At 42.7% G+C, this 25,900-nt stretch overlaps 2 long non-coding RNA genes across 3 annotated transcripts; both read right to left on the bottom strand.

Moving 5' to 3' along the window:
* Positions 1-5,946: 5,946 nt before the first annotated feature.
* LOC143414334 (uncharacterized) lies at positions 5,947-6,635 on the bottom strand. Of its 2 annotated transcripts, XR_013094869.1 has the most exons (3): positions 6,477-6,531; positions 6,198-6,403; positions 5,947-6,118 (listed from the first exon to the last, which is right to left on the bottom strand). It is a non-coding gene; the product is annotated as an uncharacterized LOC143414334 (long non-coding RNA). The 2 variants fall into 2 exon arrangements; XR_013094868.1 differs by having other exon boundaries at positions 6,198-6,635.
* A 4,441-nt stretch (positions 6,636-11,076) lies between these two features.
* On the bottom strand, positions 11,077-11,772 carry LOC143414323 (uncharacterized). Its single transcript, XR_013094853.1, has 3 exons — positions 11,613-11,772; positions 11,334-11,539; positions 11,077-11,254 (listed from the first exon to the last, which is right to left on the bottom strand). It is a non-coding gene; the product is annotated as an uncharacterized LOC143414323 (long non-coding RNA).
* Between the last annotated feature and the right edge of the window lie 14,128 nt (positions 11,773-25,900).

Raw genomic sequence — 25,900 nt, 5'->3', positions numbered from 1 at the left:
GGAATTATCAGAGATTGATAGTCATTATGCATCAAACTCCCTTGTACATTTCTCACCTCCTGGTCCCTCCCTTGCACTGTGGCCCTCTTGTGGCCACCTCAATAGCTACAGAAGAAACACATGCAGACCTTTCTAGAAACGTTCAACCACGTGTAGTGTTACATAATTATTCCGGGACAGGTTGTTTTTTCCACCTGTCACCATGGCTAAATGTGTTCTTCTCATCCTATGCACCTCAAAAACAAAGACAATAATGTTATGTCAGTAGGGTAGCTGCTTCCATCAGTCTTTGCTGTGTGCGCCACATGTAGCTGTACAGGCTTCAACGGCACTGTACATGTCCTACTCCGTGCCGGAGGTCAGCAGCTCTCCAATTTGTGACATTAGGTCTCCGCTAGATACAACATGACTTTGGCTGACAGGCAGGTGGTAGCCACATCCGAACATGTCTGATGGTTGGGGGGATGAGTGGAGCAGAAAAGTGACTGTGGGGGGTTGTTCTTTGCTGTCATTTCCTGAGAGGGTGAGGTGAGAGGAAGGCTGGCACGGGTCACTGGATGGATTCACCACAGGCAACTTGCAGACATACACAGGCCTGGACAAATATGTTTTAAAATAGATTGTACCAACAAAAATTGCTACAGGCCACATCTGCCAACCTCCATAACAGTCAGAGAATAGGCTCACCAAAGGGGAGAGGAGATGAAAGAAGCAGCAGAAATCACACATTAATACATATTGTACTGCCGGGTTTAAATACTCGATCACCATCTTTAGCTTTGATTGCATGTTATGGAAAGAATTCTGCAGTTTTACGAACAGCAGTTTGAAATAAAGTACTTGGGAGAGAGAAAGAGAGAATAGGTGTTATGCTTCAGCTTGAATTATTTCAAAGCCAATCATCATCCTCACATCTCCCTGGTCTTCATTCGCAGGCTGTCTGTGTAGGTGGGCAAGTATGACTTGTGTACCACCCTTTGTCCTAATTTCTTCTCCATGCCACCTCACAACAGGATGCTACACAGCATTCTGCATCACTGGGTTGACCTCTCCCAATTCCTGCACTATCCTTCTCCTCAGCTCCCTATTATCCAAAGGTTCATATGAGTCTATTGTGGGAGACACATCAACACTGGCAACCATGATGCTGAAAGGCAACAAATTAAATAGAGGAAGTTGAAAGCCAAATACATTCTTTGACAAATGATCTTGAGCTGAAGCGACAACCAAGCCAGAAGCCCAGAGAAGCCGCCCGGAGCAGGAGCCGAGACGTCCAGCCCAAGGCATCTATTGATACTTCCTGTCTTACAACTGAAAGCCATGAAACACACCATGATTTGTTTTCTTTTACAAAGACTGGTGAGCACTTTGTTTTTCTTGTTTGGTTTGGACTGTTGGTTTACATTTATATCACACATTTTAAAAAAAGAGCAAAATAGAAAACATGATAAAAAAAATATTTTTGTAGGTAGGAAATGTTATTAACGTCATCAAGAGAAACAAGGAAAAGGGTGAAATTATCAGAGAGTGAATTATATAAGGGACTCAGCCAGAATGATATAAACAGGCAGATCGACTGACTCGGTGGGGAGCCACAAACACTAGCTAAGCAGCAGCAGACTTATCTTGCCTGACAGCTTGAAACTAACACCCTTTTCTGAACGAGATGTACACTGTGCCCTTTCATTGAGAAGCAATGAGCTCTAATGTCTTACCTTTGTCTGAATATTGCAATGCAATGAGCAATTTTTATCAGAGTGACTTGTTATCATTGTGACATGTTGTGACATATTGTCTGGAGTCATGTGTAAAGTGGGAGCACGCCAGCTGACTGACTTTTCTGTTCTTCCATGGGGAGTGCAACTTCTTGAGGGGATTGAGGTGGGGACGGAGAGACAGAGGTGTAGCTAGAGATAGGGACTGACCCTTCATATTAAAGGGCCTTTTTACTATGGTAATCTCTGCTTGGGGAACAGGGTACAACACCAGGTATCAAGGGATTAAAGCTAGATCTGTTCAACGGGTTTTTTGTTTTATTTGGACTTAACGAATTGCATTTTGTTGTTGTTTTTGTTTTTTGTTTTCTGTGTGTGAGAAATATGTCTAAGTGAAAACCTAGAGGAACATTATCAATGCCATTACTTAAAAAGAGAAGCTGGCTCTGTGTCAGCTTCCACCATTGTGCTCTTTTTGTTGCTGAACGTAATCTTCAAGTTCATTTTGTGAGTGAAATGCTATTCCAGCATCCTTGCTTTTCTTCCTGTTGGTGTGTGTACTATAAGTATTCTAGTGTGTGTTGGGACCTGCTCTGTCCCCACTCCCCACCAATCAGAGACAGAGGCAGCCTGGATCTATAGAGTGGCCTAACACAACTATGGGGACAAAAACCTGCGTGTGTTTGGTACAGTGAGATTCATCAGTCGTTCTGGATTCAAGTCACAGAGTTGACCAATAACCGAGCCTTATCAAAGTACTGCAAAGATGTCCCTGGTAGGTCAGTCAAGTAGCACCACTTGTCCTTGATATGTTCATAAAGTGGTAAACACCAGAGAGTCATTTTCATCATTCACATGTGGGAAATAAATGGTATTCCTATTTTCTGGGCAGGTATTTCATGTTAGCTGTGTTTAGGCTACTAGCCTTAGCCTTATTCTGCCCTCGGTCTTTCTCAGAGCAGAGAGAGAGAGATGGAGAGGCTATGGTGTAATTTTGTCTTGCCAATAAATTTATTTTTGAATTTCATTATTAGAGGGACAAAGACTTTGTATGGCGAATTGTAGCAATACCTGACTCATTCTGGCTACTCTTGTTTATTGCAATAAGAAAATTAAACAATAAATGTGTATGTGAGTAAAACATTATAAATGTAATTTAAATGAAAAAGAAACTTTATGGTAAGTACTACTGGTATCAAGAGAAACCATGGTGGAAAAAAGTAAATGTCAATAAATCATTAAATGATACTGTCTGTGGAGTTTTTATGAATCAAACAGTGTGGTGCTTTCTAATGCCAGCCATCCAACTGCATGACCCTAGCTGGGAGTGTCCAGTCACAGAGCTGGAATTAAAATGAGTGAACTGCTTTAAATCATGGGTGGAGACTCCAGGCCTTAACGGCCAGTGTCCTGCAGGTTTCAGATATCACCCTATCAACAAACCTGAATCAAATGATTAGCTCATTACCAGGACTCTTACTCTGGAGAACTTTAAGACAAGTCGAGGAGGTAATTTAGCCATTGTTGGATCAAGGACATCTAAAACTTGCAGGACACCAGCCCTTGAGGCCTGGAGTTCCCCGTCCTCTAATCAGTCAATCACACTTAATATATTTAGGCATGTACACATGGTCAAGCCAACCTTCTGAAGTTCAAACCAGGCATCAGAATGTCGAAGAAAAGCAATTTAACAGACTTGAAACGTGGCATGGTTGTTGGTGCCAGCTGGGCTGCTCTAAGAAGCTGCTGAACTACTGGGATTTTTCCACACAACCACGTCTAGGGTTGAATATAACTATCCAAATTAAAGATTACATCCTGTTTGCAGCAGTTCTCTGGGTGAAAATGTGCTGTTTTCAGAGGTCAAAGGAAAATACCCAATTGCTTCAGGCTGAAAGGAAAGCATCAGTAAACTGAACAGCCACTTGATACAACCAAAGTATGCAGAAGAGTACTTCTGCAGGTACAACAGCAGAGGGGCCGTAGCAGCAGAAGACCACACGAGGTACCACTCCAGTAAGCTATGAGGAAAACTGAGGCTACAATTTGTACCCACTCACCTAAACTGGACGACAGAAAATAACATAGCAACATAGAAAATAACTGTTCCAACAGTCACAAGAACACAAAGAGAACAGTAAAGACAATAAATGGCTCTGTGACACAAATTCTGTTTGTCTTTCTTTTCTATTAGGAAAGGTGATTATTATGAAACATATGAATCTATTAAAAAAGAGCTCATGTCTCACTGTTATGTCGAACCTGTCAGAAAAATCACAAAGTGACTTATTTTAAATAGGTCACAAGTAAAAATGGCTGCAAATCCCTGCATGAAGGTGTAATTTAGCTAGACAAATAAAACAGTTTTTAAAAAATAGCCCACCAACTCTATGAGCTCAGTGGTCAAATATATATTAAAAGATAGCTGAGGTCATGAAATGAACATTTTAGTCATAGGAAAGTTGGTGGCACTGGTGTTTGTTAAAGCTTTGGGACCTTAATAAAAAAAATCTAAGGGTTGAAGATGTGTTCCACAAGAGCATATAGAAGAACAATATCTTTTGTGACAGCAGATGCAACTATGAGAAGGAGTAGCTGACTGGTCCTGCATTGCATCTTCAAATGAAAAGCAGCATTGTACTGCCTGGAGACTATTGCTGATTTCTTGTGATACACAGCCCTCAAGCTGTTCCCACGAGACTTCTTTTGAGCATTACCAAACAGATCGACTGCTTGGCAGTAGCTGTGTGATTCTTATATCAATACACAATTTGGCCACTAGATGGTCCTGCTGTGATTACCGAGAAGCAAGTCTCACAATGCAAGCACGTCAGACTTGTGTAACACTGCAGTTCTTCAGTTAAAATTATGAAGACTGATAATCACGTACATTCAGTATTGAATGTACACCACGTATAAATATCTATTGTTTGACTGCCTGTCGGCAACGTACAGATGCAATGCATTGCCATATGGCAGAGACAGGATAGGGAAATTGTACAGATGGCTCCTATGCTACTGTCTTTAGTTTCAAAGGAGAATTTTACAAGTTTGGGTCCTTCCATGTTGTTATTTTATGTGCTGAAGCCTCGTAAGAAGTACCAGTGTGGGAATAAAAAACACTAATAAAAATAAAAGTTTAAGATATTTATTTGATTATTGCATTTTAAGGAAAATATATTGGTTTAAAATTAGAGTGCCACGACTTCTTCTTTTTGTTTGTTTTTTGCCTATAAGAGGCAGACATGACAAGTTCTTTCTCGAGAGGTCCATGCATTGAGACGTGGAAATAAAACAGTGAGGTGGTCAGAAAGAGGTTTTCAAATGGAATCTGAAGAGGCAGAGATGCACTTTTCTCTTAATGGAAGTCTGCTTTTGAGTGGAGAGGGTGTGTTTCAGGTCTACTTTTCTTTCTTCCTGACACTCTTCTTATTTCTAAGAGGGTTTTTTCTTTTAATAGTTTTGTATCATACATGTTGCAGGAAAAAGAAAGATATGTAGGGAGCCCTCCTGGTGGCATAGTTGGAAAAAGTATAAGATATTGTTGCATCCCATGAGACGGGATGATGGGACGATGTATACCCATCAGTAACTCATAGTTTCAAGTTATCAATATGCTATTAGTTAAAAATACAGACTGTGACAATGTGATAAATGCATTACAGTCATATTGGCACACTAAGTGGGGGTATTATCACTTATAAAGCTGGTTTATATTGATTCTAACATTTCACCTTATCATACCATCCCAAATAAGATATGTTGATATAACTCACATCCTGTCTGTGTAAATAAGGAGGCATACAACATACAGAGTTTGCTGTTTCAGTTTATGTGTTCATGAAGTCACGCAATGCAATAAAGTGCAGAGTACCTGGAGCACTTTGGGCAATGGGTGCAGCTGTTCAAGCAGCAACAACCAAAATCTACCATCAAAAACAAAAGCGTTCAAATAAATATTCACAAAAGTCACTCAACAAAAATATTGCATATAAAGAGCTCCTTCTATGTAATTGTAGATGGAGCCGTTTTACATTTGTGCTAATGGGGGGAAAAAAAAATCAGAGAAAGGTGATTTCTACACCTGTTTTTAGTCCTAAACATACACGCATGAGACACACATCTTCTCTTTAGCAGGTTTCGCTGCATAATTTGCCATACAGGTGTCACGGCGACGGATGGCCGGTACTGAATAGGACTCAGGTGCAGAAACCCAGAGCGGAGACAGTAGATGATTTAACAGTTTATTACGGTTAAGTGCAAGGGGGAAAAAAAAGGGAAACGTGGCAAAGACAGAAAATGACGAGACGTGGAGCCTTGGTGTGGCGTGCCCAGGGGAACGTGGCTAGGGCGAGGGAACGAGGCCTGAGAAGTGGAACGGAGCTGAGTGGGGAACAGTCACACTGAGGGGAGAGGATATAGGAGTTAGGCAGGTAGTGAAGGCAGCTCAGAAGTGGCCAGTATAAGAGCAGCAATTCTTACTTGCAGTTAGGGACCTGGAGTGTTTGAGAGGGGGATGATGAAGATCCAGGGGAGGCTGAGTGGCGTGGAAAGGCTGACCTGAGATCCGGGGCTCCAGATGGAGTGTGATGGCAGGAGGGCAGGCAGGTGAGGCACAGAGGGATTTCCAAAATGATCACTAGGTATCCCGAGTCCGGAGGTGGAGTGAGCCAGGGTGGGTACAGCAACTGTAGTACAAAAGAGTCTTTGTTAGTAAGATAAATCACAGCGAGAATTTGAAACACAAGACCTGTTACCAACATGGGTTGATGACGAACTGGCAGTGAGTGAACATCGATGTGTGGTTAGCCTGCAATAGGCTCCAGGTGTGCAGGAGCTGGAGTTGGCCCTGCCCAGGGGCGGATCCCAGGTCAGTTCAGGAGCCTAATGGAAACTCCAGCCACCCACCGTAGACCATGACAGTACCCCCCCCTCAAGGGACGCCACCCGGCGGCCGACCGGTCCCCAGCCCGCAACGTGACCTGAAAAAAATCAGAGACAAGAGCAGGATCAAGGATAAACGAGCGAGGAACCCAGGCATGTTCCTCAGGCCCATACCCCTCCCAGTCCACCAAAAACTGGCGACCCCGACCACGGCGACGGACGTCAACGATCCGCTGAACCGTATAGGCCGGATGACCATCGATGAGCCGGGCGGGCGGAGGGGGGTCGGAAGGCGGGCACAGCACACTGGACAGCACAGGCCTGACTTGGGAAACATGAAAAACCGGGTGAATCCGCAGACTGGGAGGAAGCTCGAGCTTCACAGCAGAGGGCGAGATGACCGAGTGGATGACATACGGCCCAATAAACCGAGGAGCCAGCTTGCGGGAGGAAACTTTAAGGGGAACATCCTTAGCCGACAGCCACACCTTCTGCCCTGGAGCGTACCGAGGAGCTGGCGACCGTAGACGATCTGCATAGCGGCAGTGGCAGGCAGCAGCTTTCTTCAGTGCCTCCTGGGTCCGAGTCCAGACGCGGCGGCAGCGCTGGAGATGGTGCTGGACGGAAGGCACAGCCAAATCAGCCTCTTCCTCAGGGAAGAGGGGAGGCTGATAGCCCAGGGACGCTTCAAATGGAGAGAGACCAGTGGATGCGGAAACATGAGAATTGTGCGCATACTCCACCCATGGGAGATGTGCTGACCAGGTAGCCGGGTTATGGGAAACCATGCAGCGGAGCATGGACTCCAGCTCTTGGTTGAGCCTCTCAGTCTGCCCGTTGGTTTGAGGGTGGTAACCAGAACTGAGGTTGGCTCGAGCACCCAGGGAAGAGCAGAAAGATTTCCAAACCTGGGATGTAAACTGAGGTCCCCTGTCAGAAGTGACCTCGGCAGGAATCCCGTGGAGTTTGAAGACGTGGTCAACCATCAGTCTTGCAGTTTCCGTGGCAGTGGGTAGTTTCTCCAGGGCAACGAAGTGAGCTGCTTTTGAAAACCTGTCGATCACAGAGAGTATCACTGTTTTACCTGCTGACCTAGGCAGTCCAGTGACAAAGTCCAGGGAAATGTGGGACCAAGGACGAGAAGGTACGGCTAGAGGTTGTAGAAGACCGGATGGTCGCTGATTTCGGGTCTTGTTCCTGGCGCACACGTCACAGGCAGAGACGTAGTCCCGCACATCATGTTCCAGAGTTGCCCACCAGAAGTGACGACGTAGTAGTGCGATGGTGCGGCCGATTCCAGGATGGCAGGAAAACCGGGAGGTATGAGCCCACTTAATTACAGCCGAACGGGTTGCTGTGGGAATGAAGCGGCGGCCCGGAGGACCTGTGCCAGGGTCTGGTTCATCCAGTAAAGCACGCTGGATGGATTCCTCTATGTCCCAGGATAAAAACGCTACGCGGCAGGAGGCAGGAAGCACAGGAGCTGGTTCGGTGGGTTCAGCGTCTGGGTCGTAAAGACGAGACAGGGCATCAGCCTTGGCGTTCTTGGAACCTGGACGGAAAGAGATGGCAAACTTGAAGCGATCAAAGAACAGAGACCAACGGGCCTGGCGGGCGTTTAGACGCTTAGCTGTTTTGAGGTAAGTAAGGTTTTTATGATCTGTGAAGATGGTGAATGGGTGTTCAGCTCCTTCCAATAGGTGACGCCACTCTTCCAGGGCTAACTTAATAGCCAGCAACTCTCTGTCTCCTACATCATAGTTGCGTTCAGCTGACGAGAGTCGACGTGAAAAAAAGGCACATGGGTGTAACTTGGCCTTGGAACCTGAATGCTGTGAAAGGACCGCTCCGACGCCGACGTCGGACGCGTCTACCTCTAGAACAAATGGCTTGGAGTGATCTGGGTGACACAATACTGGAGCTGAAGTAAATAGGCGCTTGAGCCTACTGAATGCTACCTCAGCTTCAGGTGTCCAGATGAACTGTCTTTTGGTGGATGTGAGTGTAGTGAGAGGAGTGGCTACCTGGCTGTAGTTGCGAATAAACCTCCGGTAGAAATTGGCAAAGCCGAGGAAACGTTGTAGGTGCTTGCGTGACGTGGGCGTGGGCCACTCCAGGATCGTGCGGATCTTGGCTGGATCAGTCTTCACCTGCCCTCCTGCGAGTATATAGCCAAGAAAAGTGACAGATTGTGCATGAAACTCACATTTCTCGGCTTTGACGTAAAGTCGGTTTTCCAGGAGGCGTTGGAGGACTGCTCGGACGTGGACATGGTGTTCCTGGGGGGTCTTGGAGAAAATGAGTATGTCATCAAGATAAACAAAGACAAACTGGTTCAGGAAATCACGGAGCACGTCGTTGACCAGGTTCTGAAAGACAGCGGGGGGCATTGGTTAACCCAAACGGCATGACCAAATACTCAAAATGACCTAGGGGCGTATTAAAAGCCGTTTTCCATTCGTCCCCCTCCCTGATGCGGACAAGGTGGTAGGCATTGCGGAGATCCAGTTTGGTGAATACGGTGACTTCATGGAGGGGTTCGAAGGCTGAGCTGATAAGGGGTAAAGGATATTTGTTTTTAATGGTGATGTCGTTTAACCCTCTGTAGTCTATGCATGGACGGAGTGATTTATCCTTCTTTTCCACAAAAAAGAAGCCGGCGGCCACTGGAGAGGAGGATGGGCGGATGATACCTGCAGCTAATGACTCGTGGATGTACTTTTCCATGGACTCTCTTTCTGGTCTGGAGATGTTGAATAGCCGGCTAGAGGGAAGAGAGCACCAGGTAGAAGGTCGATAGCGCAGTCATAAGGCCTGTGGGGTGGTAAGGACGACGCTTTGTCTTTACTGAAAACTTCCTGGAGGTCATGGTACTCAGGTGGGACGAGTGTGAGGTCAACCGGATCAACGCCCGAGGTGTTAGTGTCAGGGGCACCCGGCGATAGGGCAGACTTGAGGCAGTGGGCTAGACAAAAAGGGCTCCAACTAGCGATTTTACTTCCAGACCAGTCTATATGAGGGTTGTGTTTCTGTAGCCAGGGGTAGCCTAGGATGAGTGGTGAATCAGGAGAAGAGAAGGTGAATAAGGTAATGGCTTCATGGTGGTTTCCAGAGGTGACGAGGGTTACGGGGCCAGCCTGATGGGTTATCTGAGAGAATATTTGATCGTTTAATGCGGTAACAGGGATGGGAGGATCGAGAGTCTTGAGTGGCAAATGAAGGCGTCTAGCGAGAGCTAAATCTATTAAATTTTGCTCTGCTCCGGAATCAACGAGAGCATGGAGGGGGTGAGAAACCTTATTTAGACACAGGGTGACTGGTAGAATTAACCGGGGTTTGGAACTGAAAGAGGATCCGCCCACCTGTATCCCCGAAATTACCGGCGGGCGGAGCCTTTTGGCCGAACCGAACACTGCGCTAACCTATGCTCCACTGAGCCACAGTAAAAACACGCGCCCGACCGAAGCCGTCGTTCTCGCTCCTCTGGTGTGAGACGAGAGCGGCCGATTAGCATAGGCTCCAGAGCGGCGTCCGTTTCCACGGAAACGGGAGCAGATGTTGACACCGGACGTGACGGTGGAGGAAGTGAAAACGTACGAGGCGCAGGTTTACGATGTTTCTGGTTCTTTTCTGCCTCCCTTTCCCTCAGGTGAATATCTATCCGAAGGGAAAGGGAGACCAAGTCTTCAAAGGATTCGGGCTCATCGCGGGAAGCGAGCTGGTCTTTGAGCTCGTCGTTTAAGGCGCGACGGAACACTCCCCGAAGGGCATGATCGGGCCAATTGGCCTCGGCGGCTGCGGTACGGAAGTCGATAATGAACTCAGCGACACTCCGGCTCCCCTGTTGCAACCCGAGCAACCTTTCATCAGAACTACCCTCCGATACTGGGTGAGTAAAGGTCTTTTTAAACTCGCACAGAAAATCATCAAACGAGCAGGTTGGGAGCGGGTGAGCCGACAGGTACACCTCGGCCCATAACAGCGCCTTGCCCTGTAGCTTAGGCGCCAGATATGCTACCCGAGCTGATTCGCTAGTAAATGAACGGGGTGAATGCGTGAACGCGAGAGAACATTTCAGTAGAAAGGCCGTACAGCGGCCCCGCTCCCCAGAGTACGGCTCGGGTTCTGGGAATGCAGCATCGCGAAACACGGAGCCCGAAGGGGTCGGAGCTGGGGAAGACTGGGGAGGTTCTGCCACGGGCGCAGGGGACGCGGAGGATGGGCCTGGAGGAGGGGAAAGAGCCGACTGAATCTCCTGCAGGGAAGCTAAGATCCTAGCCTGGGTCTCGCCTATGGCTTGACACCGGGTGTCGAGAACCTGCAACGCTTGCTCATGAGCCCCTAAAATGGCTCCCTGCTTGGAGACTGCTGCACGTACTGGGTCTGCTGAGTCCATTTGTTGGCCAGTTCGTACTGTCACGGCGACGGATGGCCGGTACTGAATAGGACTCAGGTGCAGAAACCCAGAGCGGAGACAGTAGATGATTTAACAGTTTATTACGGTTAAGTGCAAGGGGAACAAAAAAAAGGGAAACGTGGCAAAGACAGAAAATGACGAGACGTGGAGCCTTGGTGTGGCGTGCCCAGGGGAACGTGGCTAGGGCGAGGGAACGAGGCCTGAGAAGTGGAACGGAGCTGAGTGGGGAACAGTCACACTGAGGGGAGAGGATATAGGAGTTAGGCAGGTAGTGAAGGCAGCTCAGAAGTGGCCAGTATAAGAGCAGCAATTCTTACTTGCAGTTAGGGACCTGGAGTGTTTGAGAGGGGGATGATGAAGATCCAGGGGAGGCTGAGTGGCGTGGAAAGGCTGACCTGAGATCCGGGGCTCCAGATGGAGTGTGATGGCAGGAGGGCAGGCAGGTGAGGCACAGAGGGATTTCCAAAATGATCACTAGGTATCCCGAGTCCGGAGGTGGAGTGAGCCAGGGTGGGTACAGCAACTGTAGTACAAAAGAGTCTTTGTTAGTAAGATAAATCACAGCGAGAATTTGAAACACAAGACCTGTTACCAACATGGGTTGATGACGAACTGGCAGTGAGTGAACATCGATGTGTGGTTTAAATCCCTCTGGCTTGATAGCCTGCAATAGGCTCCAGGTGTGCAGGAGCTGGAGTTGGCCCTGCCCAGGGGCGGATCCCAGGTCAGTTCAGGAGCCTAATGGAAACTCCAGCCACCCACCGTAGACCATGACAACAGGTGTCTACTTCAGCACTTCAGCAGGTTTAAACTCTATAAAGTCATCTGGGCCAGTTTAGTGCATGACAAATAAATAATCGTTGCATGCCGTGCGATCTTCTTCCAACTTAAACATCTTTTTAAGTTGGAATTTAAAAAAGAAAAAATAGAAGAAAGGCATTTTGTGGAAGAACCTTTTCGAAATCTGTAGAAATACAAAGAAATTTTTACACAGTGACTCTAAAAGTGTTATACAGTAGAGAAAATATGAAGTCTAAATATATCACCAATGGAAAATTCTTGGAGGAAAAACAAATTGTAACATGCACAAAAAAAGTCATCAATTTGACATATTCTGAGTATTAATCCACTTTCTGTATGCAAGAAATGAAAGCAGATATTAGTATAAACTGTAAAGGTTTCTGAATTATTGAAAGTCATGGGAGCCCACTGAGATATTTTTTGAGCAAATAGTTGCCAGTGCAGCGACTCGGTGTGTTACAAAGCCCGTTGTTGCATTTCAACTAGAGAATGACCAAGCTGAGTCGCAAATCAAATCGTAATTACAATTCAAACCCCACGGATAATTAATATCATATCAGACACAGAGCTAATGGATCACCAGCATGAAAAGACATCCCTCTCTCACTCTTACGGCTAAGGTTAATTTAACTGCATGCTGCCTCCACCAACATGACATGGCAGGGTCAGGTACATCAGAACAGATAATTAGAGCAGACTCTGCAGATAGCCTGGAAGGAGACAGAGAAGACGCAATGGAGCAAATGATTCCATAATGCAATTTCTTTAACTAGTTGCAATATTGTGTTGATGCCAAATGTAGCTCTTTCTTTTTTCAGTTCAACTTGTCATCTTCTTTTTTCAAATGTTGAATGTCTTTCTGTTCTGTGCAGTGTTTGTGCAACTTCGTTTACCAGAATTACAGTATAGCATAGGCTCCTCATTTCAGATAAAACGACTTCCTTCCTTCATTTGAAACATGTCTCTCATTTGTTTCATTCATGTTCTTTCTATTTTTCTTAACTACAAAGAACAATCTTAATAAAAATTAAGAAACCTTTAGACACCCAACAGGCATCCGAGGAAAACGTGAAATTAAGCGATCAATCCTCTGACTAATATGTTGTTCTCCTTTGGGAAATTAAGTCAGTCCTCAACAATAGCCAAACTGCAGCTCGGGGTCACTCACAAGAAAACGGTCCCAGAGGAAATGTGTGGATACAAAGAGCCCATGTAATATAACAATAATGTAAGTGCATTGCAGCAGACCTTGAGTCTACTATGCTGGTCATTATGAACTCTTGAGAGACAGTTGCCAAATATGCTTTCATGTAGCATCTCTGCAGTTTCAAGGCTGCGCTGTTGGTGTCGGGATCTCATAACACAAATGTGAAAGAATGATCTTCAGTCCTTCGTGCAGGAGTAGGCGGGCCAGTCGAATTGGCCTTCTGCTCTATCACAGCATGGGTCACGGAAGGAGTGAATTGAATTAACTATTACGAAGAAGTGATTTGAAACCCATGAATAAAATCCACTGCCTGCACTGATTTTTGTCCTTGTGACAAATGTGATAGAAAAAAAATGCACAGTGCATTTAAATAAAATATAGAATTTGAGGCCTCTGCCTATTTATTTTCCCACAATGCACTGAGCATTTCTTCTTCACTCACCTCTTTTTGCCCTCTACAGTGCATCTGGAAAGTATTCACAGCACTTCACTTGTTTCAGATTATGTCATGTTACAGCTTGTTAGCAAAATACATTTTCACCTGTAAATTCTACACACAATACCCCAAAATGACAAAGTTTGTTCACAGCCTTTGCTCAATACTTTGTTGAAAAATCTTTGGCAGCAATTACAGCCTCAAGTCTTTTTAAGTATTAAGTTACAAGCTAGAAACACCTATTTTTCTTTGCGGAACCTCTCGAGCTCCATCGGGTTGGATGGGAAGCATTGATGCACGGGTATTTTAAGATCTCTCCAGAGTTGTTCAATCAGGTTCAAGTCTGGGCTCTGGCTGGCCCACTCAAGTATATTCACAGAGTGGGCGCAAAGCCACTTCTTTCTTATCCTGGCTGTGTGCTTAGGGTTATTGTGCTGTTAAAAGATGAACCTTTGCCTCTTGTCTCCAAGCATATCTCATTGCTGCATTCAGCAGTTTCCCTTAACCCTGGATAGCCTTCCAGTTCTTGCTGCAGAAAAAAATCCCCATAGCATGATGTTTCCACCACCGTGCTTCACTGTTGGCAAAGGCATGGTATGGGCCAGGTGATGTGTGGTCCCTGGTTTCTTGCAGACATGATGCTTGACTTCAGGCCAAAGAGTTCAATCTTCCATCAAGTTTCATCAGACTAGAGAATTTTGTTTCTCATGATCTGCAGTTTCATCTTTTGAAAAACTACAGCAGGGGTGTCATGTGCCTTTTATTGAGGAGTGACGTCTGTCTAGCCACTCTACTATAAAGGCCTGAATGGTTGACTGCTGCAGAGATCCTTCTGGACGGTTCTCTGCTCTCAGAGTGACCATCAGGTCCTTGGTCACCTCTTTGACTAAGGCCCTTCTTCCTCAATCACATAGAATTTCCCAGTCGACCAGCTCCAGAAAGAGTTCTGGTGGTAACAAACCATCCATTTAGAGATGATGGAGGTGCTCATTGGGACCCCCAATGCTGCAGATGTTTTTCTGAACCTTTTACCAGATCTGTGGCTCGATATTTAGTCTTCCGGCAATGACAGAAGTTCATGCACCATATAGCAGCATATGGACATCTACACTGAAATAAAAAATTTAAAAAGCAAAATTTGTAACAGAACCTTAATTTTCTTAAGTGCATCCATTACAGCAATGTGTAGAAAACATAACAGAGAAGCAGCTGCAACTCCAAAAGTAACTTTACTAGTATTCATTTTTAAAATATTTGTGATTACTTCTTCAAGGTTAAAAAGACAATATGACCGTAATAGTATCATTTTAACATACTGCCCCTGGAGTATTTAGCAGCAAATATACTACTGTCAGTACTGTACACCTTGCTGTTGTGATTAGCCAAAAGCCACAGGGAGACACAGATGTTTTTCCAAGAATTTTCTATTTAAAGCTTCCATAATGCATGAGCGTACACCCTGAAGCGTTTCAGGAAATGATGGTGATGAAAACTATGGTGGGGAGAGCAGCGGATGAGAGAAATGGTGACACTGAAGCTTGATGGTCAGACACTGGATGCAATGTGAAAGATAGGGTGCCACTTTTAATTAGAAGATGAGTTACTGACGAGAGGAAACAAATAATGTTGTCATTCAGCTGTATCCTGTTGTGACAGCCACTCACTAATTATCTTTCTGTCCTGTCATGCATCTGTTTTCCTTTTCTTAGCTGTTAAAGCCAAATATCATTAATGTGTCTTGGTGTTTAGTGTAGCATCTAAATAAAGAACCGGATGATTAATAAATGATGATTAATAAATCCTGCTAAAAACTGTCAGAGGAAAAATGTATAGCTTTTTGATATAAAGCCACAACAGCTGCAACCTAAACATCTAGAAGTTAGTTTCCTGATTGTTCACATGAATTGCTACATCCTGTATAATCCACTGTATATTACAGACTGACATGACTCTGAAAAGTGCCATAAATGTGGATTCTTTCAATTTGACAACTGCCAGCAAGGGCAACTCCTACAGTGAAGTTTCTGGAAATGCCCACCTCTGACGAATGACCATTGAGCAGTTAGGCTACAATGACTGCAGGCAGATGTAAGATATGGTGCAAACCTACTTTTGTTATTTTTTATTTATCAACCATTTATTTAAAACTGCACCTCTGGTGAGCACTTGTGGCCTCTACAAGCAGCAACCCCTGATTGCGTGGGCAGCTACTGATGAGCTACACTTAGCTCTGAGGTGTCAGCAGGGTTCCCATGCTTCCCAAAAGGCAAATGAGCCATGTAACAATTTTTGTATATTATAGCCTTTAATGAAAACTATCACCAACAGCACCCACAAATACTTTATTATTACATTACATTAAAAATGACCTAAAACCCCCAATCAGCTTCCCTACTTTAATCTCAGTCTTGATTTCTTTGTGAATCTTTAAATTATGCTCAAACTCGTGGAGAAGCTTTGCCTGAACAACATGGAGAGAACAAACAGTTGACTGAAATCAGCACTGGTAGCACTGTTTACAATAATTACACAAATACATGGGCTCAGATAGTGATCAGTTAAATTTGGGGCTAATATTATCTTTTTATCTTGCAGCATCTTATCATACGCAAAGTAGCTGCTCAAGAGCCTTGAAGCCAGAATCACAAAAATCATCAAAAATATTTAAGAGTTCCCATTTGCAGGTTGTAAATGTTTTTCCTAAATTGCAGAGTACTAGAAAATTTTCCACTATTACCTGAAACAGCCTTGAGACAACAGTGGTTGTGATTTGGCACTATTTTAGTAAAATTGAATTGAATGAAGTTGCTCTGAACCAGTAACTAATGATTTTCTAAATTATATCCATATTTATATAAAATTAAGGATAAATCGTGGTTGTCTCATGATTCAAAAGTCAACACCATGAGTGCACAGAGTTTCTCAGTCAGAACCAAAACCTAACATCAAAGAATTGAAGCTGACTTCACTAAATCAACATGTCAGTTAAATAAATCACAAATTCCACATTAAAGGCAGATGTCGTCCTTCTTTCCATTTTGTTCCAGCATCCTTCCCACACGGGTGTTTAAAGTTATTCTGGATGACTGGGCCACTTTTCAGACTGGTTGGCCAATGTTTTCATTGAAAATACTTTTTCACAGCAATTTGATATTTGATGGAAAATGATGTTTAACACATTAAAATATACATCTGTGTCATGACTTCGTATTTATCTCTCACACTCATGAATGTGGTAGGTGGGGGGGGGTTGCCTCAGGACTGGATACAGACGCCCCAGGCGGGAATTGATCTGGCAACCCTCCTCTCCACTACACTACCCAGCTGCTAGAAACTTGACCAATACCAAGGGCTCAGAGAAGAGCAGGTGAAGGTAACAGTGGTCCCAGGGGTGATCGGAGCACTCGGTGCGGTGACTGCCAAGCTAGGCGAGTGGCTCCAGCAGATCCCAGGAACAACATCGGAGATCTCTGTCCAGAATAGCGCCGTCCTAGGAACAGCTAAGAAACTGTGCAGGACCCTCAAGTTCCCAGGCCTCTGGTAGAGGACCTGAGCTTGAAGGATAGACCGCCCTCAGGGGCAAGACAATCAGAATCAGAAAGATTCTGATTCTATTTATCCCCAAGGGGCAATTAAGATATATATATATAGAGAGAGATAGATAGATATATAGATATATTCCATTAACTGTCCCACATACTGACAATGGGTGTACCAGGATTTAGGATTTATTTGTATACTTCATAACTTTTATCTAGTGCTGCATAACAGTGAAATCAAACAAACAAATAAAAAAGATTTAAGAACAAAGAATATTGACCTGACAACAGCAAAGAAACTTTATATTCGGGTTCTTATACGTCAACAACCAATAAATAAATATATATCTACAAATTACAATTTAAAATACATGTTTACATGTTTCCTTTGACTAATTTCCCAATGAATATTAATATGCAATTTAAAATATAACCTTATCAGCTGTTGTTTTGTTTTTTTGTGCTTGTGGTTTGAGCATTTAGTATTTGAATGAAAACAATCAGCTATCAGATTCTTTAATGTCTTTTTATTTCAGGAAATAAAGATTTGGAAAAACATTTTTGTCATTTGCTTTATCATGTTGGCTCTTTTAGATCGCTTATGGATCTGTTTCACTTGTGAAGTGTTATTTTACACCAATAATATTTATTTCCCTTTTTTATATGTTGCAAAATTGCTAACTAGCATTTAAGTGTTGCTTTGTTCACTTGCCTTTGACCATGTATTTATGGACAGTGTATTATCATAAGCAAACCACACTACAATCATTCTAATCAGAAGATGAAACTGACAGATAAAAGTCACATTATGTAGTGCTGCCATATTTCTAATGAATTATAATGCATGTGAGTATCAGATAGTGATGCCTAATGAGTTTTTAATGTGCACTCCATGCTCACGATAGACTCGAAGTCTCCTCCTCCTAGCATATTATCAGGTTTTATCATACTTGGCTGTCTCTGACATCCTCTCGTTTAAACAGTCAGCTTCTCCAGTAAGTGAGGTGGAATAAAGGTGTAGTCCATCTGCCATGTCAATGACAACCCTCTCTTAAGACGAACCTAAAACACAATCAGTAATTCTACATGGACTGAGCGATTTGCTCTCATGTCTAGCCTGACAGACGTGGTGCCAGCTGTGTTTACCAGGACATTGTGTGTTATGAACATAATCACTTTACCAACCCCTGCCTACCCGTTATGGATGGCACTTGTCATTTACAGAGGAGAGCCCTGGGCCATCAGTCATCGCTATGTGTGAGTGTGTTCCTGCACAAGTGTTTCATTGTGTTTCGTGAGGGTGGGGCTGGTTGGGCTTTTTTGTACATTCTGTCCGTCTGTGGAAAGCAACAAAACAAGATTTACTCAAATACAATCACTGAACAGAAACATTTAAATGCAGTACTGTGAGCATTCAACAATTACACTTGCAAGCTCACATAGCTAATCGGCCATTACATTCAGAGCAGACACTGGGCATTTATAACTCAGTCCTGCTGCCAGAATATTAGTCACCATGTAACAGCCATGCCATTTTGTAAACTGTGGTATGACTTTATTTAGAACTCCACTTGCCCACCAGCTGTTTTGATTCTCTTCATTGCAACGACATTAAAAGTCTATTCACTTGTATTCACTTTTTTTAAAGATATTAAAAATAACATTAGAACACACACATTGTACATATGTTTTAGACACGTTTGAAGGAGGAAAGCAACATAATACTGTGAATAATTCAGTTATTCAAAGTATAAACAAAATTTAGAAATGAGTGGACTAAAAGCAAAAGGCGCCCTTTCGATGTACACAGAGGTCAAACGTGCTGTGTGCTCTAAACTGGCAGTTTCGGTTCTAATCTTTATACAAAGTGCCAACCTAATTATATTACAATTATTTTCCAGTACCAGTACAGCATAAGCTAATACTTCATACTGCAGCAATTTGATTGTAGAGATGCTGATTTGACGATCAAAAACACAGACTGTTTTTTGGGGGTTGCCAAAAGGATTACATTTATACTACTGATACTGGGTGATGAGCTCACAAGTGAGTCGAGCCACAATAGCATCTACCCAGCAATCTTAAAACTTACTTTATTGAGTTTTAATCTGCAGGTTTCTATCCAGCATTCTGAAATTGGTCGATTTAGAGTAAATTTAGAGTAAAATCGACAATATTGTTTTCACTAATCAGATGATAAGAGCACATTTTTATTATTGAGCTTATGTAAGGAAATATATAAGGAAGAAGAGATGATTCACTGAGAGTGTCAGGTCAGCATTTGCAATATGGCATCCAGATAAATAGGAAAAGTTTTATGTAAAACTTTTTATATATCCAGAATTTGGTCCCACAGTGCTATTATTATTATTAGTAGTAGTAGTAATAATAATAATAATAATAATAATAATAATAATAATAATAATAATAATAATGATGATGATGATGATGATGATGATGATACATTATATTACATATTATTTATAGGTGCCTTTCAAGGTACTCAAGAACACCTTAAATACCAAAATCACTGTATGTATATGCAAAGAATTTAATAGTTCAACACAAAGAATTAAATAGTTCAACCAATACAGAATCAAACAGAACAAAGAAGCTTGAACAGATGTGTTTTAAGACTGGCATTAAAATAGAGAGGGAATCAATATTGCAAGTGCGGTGCAGGAAAGAGTTGGAAAGAAGAAGGACAACTTAGATGAAAGCCCTAATATCCATGGTGGTCAGTCGATCAGGTGGTATAATGAAAGTAACAGCGCAGGATGATCTCAGAGTATGGGAAGGAGTGGCAATGTGCAGAATATCAAAGAAATGTGGAGCTTTATAGGGATACTTGAAAGTAAGATGCCGAAACTTAAAATTGATGTGATATTTTACAGTCAGCCAATAAGGCTATTGGAGGACAGGAGTAATATCTTCTACAGATGGGGTTCTTGTAATGACAAGAACAGCCCCATTATGAACCAGTTGAAGGCTGTGGAAAATTTTGTTTGATAAGTCAGAGAGGATAGTATTACAATAATCAATACGAGATGGAACCAGAGCATGTACAAGTATAGCAGTACTGTTAGCTGTAAAGGCTTCTGGAATTACGTAGAGACAGCTGCTGATGAGTATTACTAACCTTAGTATTGAAAAAGGCCAGAAAAGTATTACACTGCTCATTGCAGTAAAACTGTATTCCATATTCTTTGATTGCAGTTTTAAGTTGGTGTGATTCCAGGGTGAAACAGGGAGCAGAGTGAATGAGAAAGTCTGAGTTCTCAAAGCAACAAAAGTATTCAGAAAACTGTGTAGTGCATAATTGTATAAAAAAAACACTTGTTCATCAGGAGAAGATAAGATGTTCTACGGTTCTGCGGAACAACACCAACAGATAATATCAAGAATATAGCCCTCAGAGTGAGTTGGAAAATCAATAAATTAGTAGTTACAAAAAGACCAAATGAGAAGGCACTTATAAGAGGATTAGTGACGGTGTTCATATGTATATTATAATCACCGGATAAAATAGCATTAGAGGATATGAAACAAACTAAATTTGCAAAGTAATTTACAAAGACCTCATTTAGCTTGGGCGTTCAGTACACTGTAGTAAGTGTATACTGGGAGTAGGCCCGCTGATTTGTAAGACAATATCCTCAAATGAGGGATAATGAGGAATAGTTTTAGAGGATACTTTCCACTTCTTGTTGTAGAATGAGATCCCAGGAGAAATACCTCGATTTAGCTGTCCAAAATTATTGTCAAGTAAAACTCACAGCACTCAGCAAATCACAAAATAGAGGAGATGGTGAGTGACTGAATGTTACAGTGGGGCAAAAAAGTATTTAGTCAGCCACCGATTGTGCAAGTTCCCCCACCTAAAATGATGACAGAGGTCAGTAATTTGCACCAGAGGTACACTTCAACTGTGAGAGACAGAATGTGAAAAAATAATCCATGAATCCACATGGTAGGATTTGTAAAGAATTTATTCGTAAATCAGGGTGGAAAATAAGTATTTGGTCACCTCAAACAAGGAAAATCTCTGGCTCTCACAGACCTGTAACGTCTTCTGTGAGAAGCTTTTCTGTCCCCCACTCGTTACCTGTATGAATGGCACCTGTTTGAACTCATCATCTGTATAAAAGACACCTGTCCACAGCCTCAAACAGTCAGACTCCAAACTCCGCCATGGCCAAGACCAAAGAGCTTTCGAAGGACACCAGGAAAAGTATTGTAGACCTGCACCAGACTGGGAAGAGTGAATCTACAATAGGCAAGCAGCTTGGTGTGAAAAAATCAACTGTGGGAGCAATCATCAGAAAATGGAAGACATACAAGACCACTGATAATCTCCCTCGATCTGGGGCTCCACGCAAGATCTCATCCCGTGGGGTCAAAATGATCATGAGAACGGTGAGCAAAGATCCCAGAACCACACGGGGGGACCTGGTGAATGACCTGCAGAGAGCTGGGACCAAAGTAACAAAGGTCACCATCAGTAACACACTACAACGGCAGGGAATCAAATCCCGCAGTGCCAGACGTGTTCCGCTGCTGAAGCCAGTGCATGTCCAGGCCCGTCTGAAGTTTGCCAGAGAGCACATGGATGATACAGCAGAGGATTGGGAGAATGTCATGTGGTCAGATGAAACCAAAGTAGAACTTTTTGGTATAAACTCAACTCGTCGTGTTTGGAGGAAGAAGAATACTGAGTTGCATCCCAAGAACACCATACCTACTGTGAAGCATGGGGGTGGAAACATCATGCTATGGGGCTGTTTTTCTGCCAAGGGGACAGGACGACTGATCCGTGTTAAGGACAGAATGAATGGGGCCATGTATCGTGAGATTTTGAGCCAAAACCTCCTTCCATCAGTGAGAACTTTGAAGATGAAACGAGGCTGGGTCTTCCAACATGACAATGATCCAAAACACACCGCCCGGGCAACAAAGGAGTGGCTCCGTAAGAAGCATTTGAAAGTCCTGGAGTGGCCTAGCCAGTCTCCAGACCTCAACCCCATAGAAAATCTGTGGCGGGAGTTGAAAGTCCGTGTTGCTCGGCGACAGCCCCAAAACATCACTGCTCTCGAGAAGATCTGCATGGAGGAATGGGCCAAAATACCAGCTACTGTGTGTGCAAACCTGGTAAAGACCTATAGTAAACGTTTGACCTCTGTTATTGCCAACAAAGGTTATGTTACAAAGTATTGGGTTGTATTTTTGTTATTGACCAAATACTTATTTTCCACCCTGATTTACCAATAAATTCTTTACAAATCCTACCATGTGGATTCATGGATTTTTTTTTCACATTCTGTCTCTCACAGTTGAAGTATACCTCTGGTGCAAATTACTGACCTCTGTCATCATTTTAAGTGGGGGAACTTGCACAATCAGTGGCTGACTAAATACTTTTTTGCCCCACTGTAAATAGCCAGAACGACAGTTTGTTCATCTCAACTGTGGCATTAGTCAACCTTGACAGGTTAGCCAGCAAGCTGTGGTCAACAGTCCATCCAGATCGCTGTGGAGGTAGAGTGTAGACTAGAATGATAACACTTGATTTTGATCATGACAGTTGAAGTTCTGTTAAGAGCCACAATTTTTTTTGTATTTTTGATGAAAATGACAGAAAATATCCAGGTGATGATACAGTGGTGGCTCAGAAGAATGAAGTCAAAGCTGAAGAAGCTCGGCTTTAATGAAATGCATCACAGCGGTGTTTTTAGTTTGCAGGTCATCAGTCATCTGACCTGCAGATGACCATAGATGGTACAAAATAACATTATCAAAGTCAGAGTTGTTCCTGACCTAGTTTGTCACTACAACATTCACATTAGTTGATCAATTGTTAATATTAAATTAAATTAAATTAAATTAAATTAAATTAAATTAAATTAAATTAAATTAAATTAAATTAAATTAAATTAAATATTAATTAGTGCATCTTAAATCATCATAAGTGCATCATAAATGTATCTAATCTATATTTTATTGTTAGTTATTATTACTTTATAAAATAAATAGCAATTACTACCACCTTATATCAATCCAACAGAGCCAGGAGAATTCTCTTTGGGTTCACAACATGAGCAAACACAAAAAATTGCCAATAGCTGCTACAGGTTTCCTTTCAAGTGAAACACCACTATCCTGCTGTGTCAGTTTGATCAATAGCTGACCCTCACACCATAAAAGCAATAACAGCTGTTTCTTGCAGATAACACAGGAGCAACATATTAAGAGTGTTCCATGAATAATGTGTTTCATTGACTTGGTCTCCTGTGAAGAGACCACATGAAACAAACAATTGCCAGAGGTTTGTTCATAGGCAAGTGATTTTATTGTCTGAAGTTACTGCTGTGCAGGATTCATGTTTGGTCTAGACTTGTCATTCCTTGACTTTTGAATTTCAGGTGAATTTCAGATTTTGAATTTTGGCAAGCATGGTCAAAGCAGCCATCGGTCTGCAGAGGATCACACACCTCAAAGCTTTTTATGCATCTTATTTGGAAGCAGCTGACCCCATAAGCAAATTAAGAACAAAGGACTAATTCGGGAAATGACTGTGGTGATTGCTGTGGTGATTGCTACAGAAAAGAGCTGAGATCAATGAGTCCAGATTATTTCCGACACTCTCCTGGGAAATTTCCCAGTGTCTCATGAGTTTCTGTCAAATCCCAAGTGAAAAAAAAGGGCAGTTTATTTGCTAATTGTGCATTCATACATTTAAACATTTATGCTGCCATTACTCCAAATATGGACATAAAACTTTGCTCAAATAGATAAACAAACATCCACCATCAATAAAACACTTAATAACAAAATTTCTGAATCAGAGGGTGAATAATGCATGAACTGCTTCATGATTTCCAATTTCTGCCTCAGTCAGTATGTTGCTCGCTTGATCTTGTATTTCCGTAATTGCTCTTGACACAATTTTATGAGCAGGCCACGGACAAAATAAAATAAGCTCCAGAGAGAGGCCACATGAAAACACACTCACTCTCTTTTATACGCAGGTGTGATGGAAGCTCTGTTGCATTGTGGGTGCTCAGAGACATCATGGTAATGACCTGTGAACTATATTTTACATCACCATCATCTACCCACATGCCCAAAAAGACACACCTCCCAGTCCAAAATAGTGGTTTAAGAGCCTGTTCTCTTAACCTCTTCATTGGTTGGTTTGGCAACTCGTCTGTTTTCTAGCCGGTCTGAACACTGAATAGAGGCTGCATGGAGTGAGATACAGATGAAAACAGAAAAAACAGAATGGTAAAACAGAGGTGGGCATTAAAAATTGTGTTTCAATCAAATTGTTCGGTTCAGCTTAAAGATTTTAATAAAAAAGATGATCTTTAGCACATGACATTACTTCAAGTTATTGCTTCTTCAACCTGGTTTCAAGCTTATATAATAGGTATAAAGTCAGCTTTAAAGTTAAGGTTAACAGAATGAATGGTGACTTCAGTCACCACTGGGTGGGTGTTGTATGCGTAAAGTGCTCAGATCTTCAGAGACAGTTCTGTCTTTGTGTCAAACAATACACATGTAGTTGAGGTCTAAGTGAATATTCAGTCAGCTAGGTTTCTTACTTGTTGTAGCTCTTTGCTGTTATTACAGTAAATATAGCCTCGCTCTTTTGTACTTTCTTTACCCAATAACACAAAAGCCAAATGTAAAAAAAAAGGGGGGGGGGGGGGGGGGGGGGGGAGAAAAGAGAATTTGTGAGTGGTAACAGGAGCAGTTAAAAGGTTTGGGAAGTTGGCAGCGGTACAATTCATAAAGCAAAAACATCTAACCCTAACAGAGGAAGAGAGGCATTCATCACGGCGCTGAAAATGAAAAATCATCCTAGTTTTGATAAGACTGTGCTTGATAATACACTGTAAGTTTAAAAAGTAAACCCCCTTTGGCAAAAAACAAACTGCATCATCAATAACAAACTTTCTATGTTCCCGGTGTGTTTGATTTAAAACTTCTGATGTCACACATTTTATTAACTAAAAAAAAGGTGGTAGGCATGAGACGTGAGAGACGGCGATTGTGTCTGTGATGAACAGGATGTGAATGTGTCTTTGAGACTATTCTCACTCCATGATCAATACAAAATACTGTTTTGAGTCAGAAGGAAAAGTTCACCAATCTAAAAAAGAGTGATTCAAGAGGCTCAACAGCACCAGAGCATCTTATTTTCTCCCGAAGGCCAGTGCCAACCGCTGTCACTGAAAGAAGATTAAAGAGGACAAAGAGAAAAAACCTGTTGACAAGTAGACAGCAGAAAAACACTTTTGGAAAACACTGAGAAAAACAAAAAGGATTTTGGTTTCGAGACACCGCAGCTCACAATCTCACATACCCAGTATGGTCTTATGCTAATAGTATTTCAAGACATATCAACATCCATGTCAGTTTTAAAGAAGCAGCCTTCAAATTAACATTTAGATGGAAGTGACACTTCAGGACCTCGCGAGTCAGAGATCAGGAAAGAGTGGGTTCAAAAAAAACGGGTCCATCAAAATCATTTTACACGCCTCAAGGAGATGTATAAAGAGGAGTCTGAGTTAAAATCACCCACTGGATTAAAAGCCTATTAAGTCAATTACTGACAGGTGTGTCTTATGATCTACCGTGGAGAAGAGACTAGATCTGCTTATTTTCGTCTATACGTCGCCACAAGCAACAGTGATCAGCAGGAACTGCCGCTGAGTGTGTGAAGGCGTTCACACTTGTAGAATACCCTTTGGACTCAATGGACGGAGACTCTCATCTGTAAGTCCGGCAGCATACACGCAGTCATTTGTAGCTAAATGTACACCATGCAATTTCTCACACTTACAGTCTCACTCCTTCTTCTCAGCCTCACACAATAAGCTCCTCTGTACCCATCTGATC

The sequence above is a fragment of the Maylandia zebra genome, linkage group LG20, assembly GCF_041146795.1.
Source record: "Maylandia zebra isolate NMK-2024a linkage group LG20, Mzebra_GT3a, whole genome shotgun sequence".
NCBI classification, from domain to species: domain Eukaryota; kingdom Metazoa; phylum Chordata; class Actinopteri; order Cichliformes; family Cichlidae; genus Maylandia; species Maylandia zebra.
The sequence above is the reverse complement of the archived record's forward strand: the minus strand, read 5'-3'. Positions and strand labels throughout refer to the sequence as shown.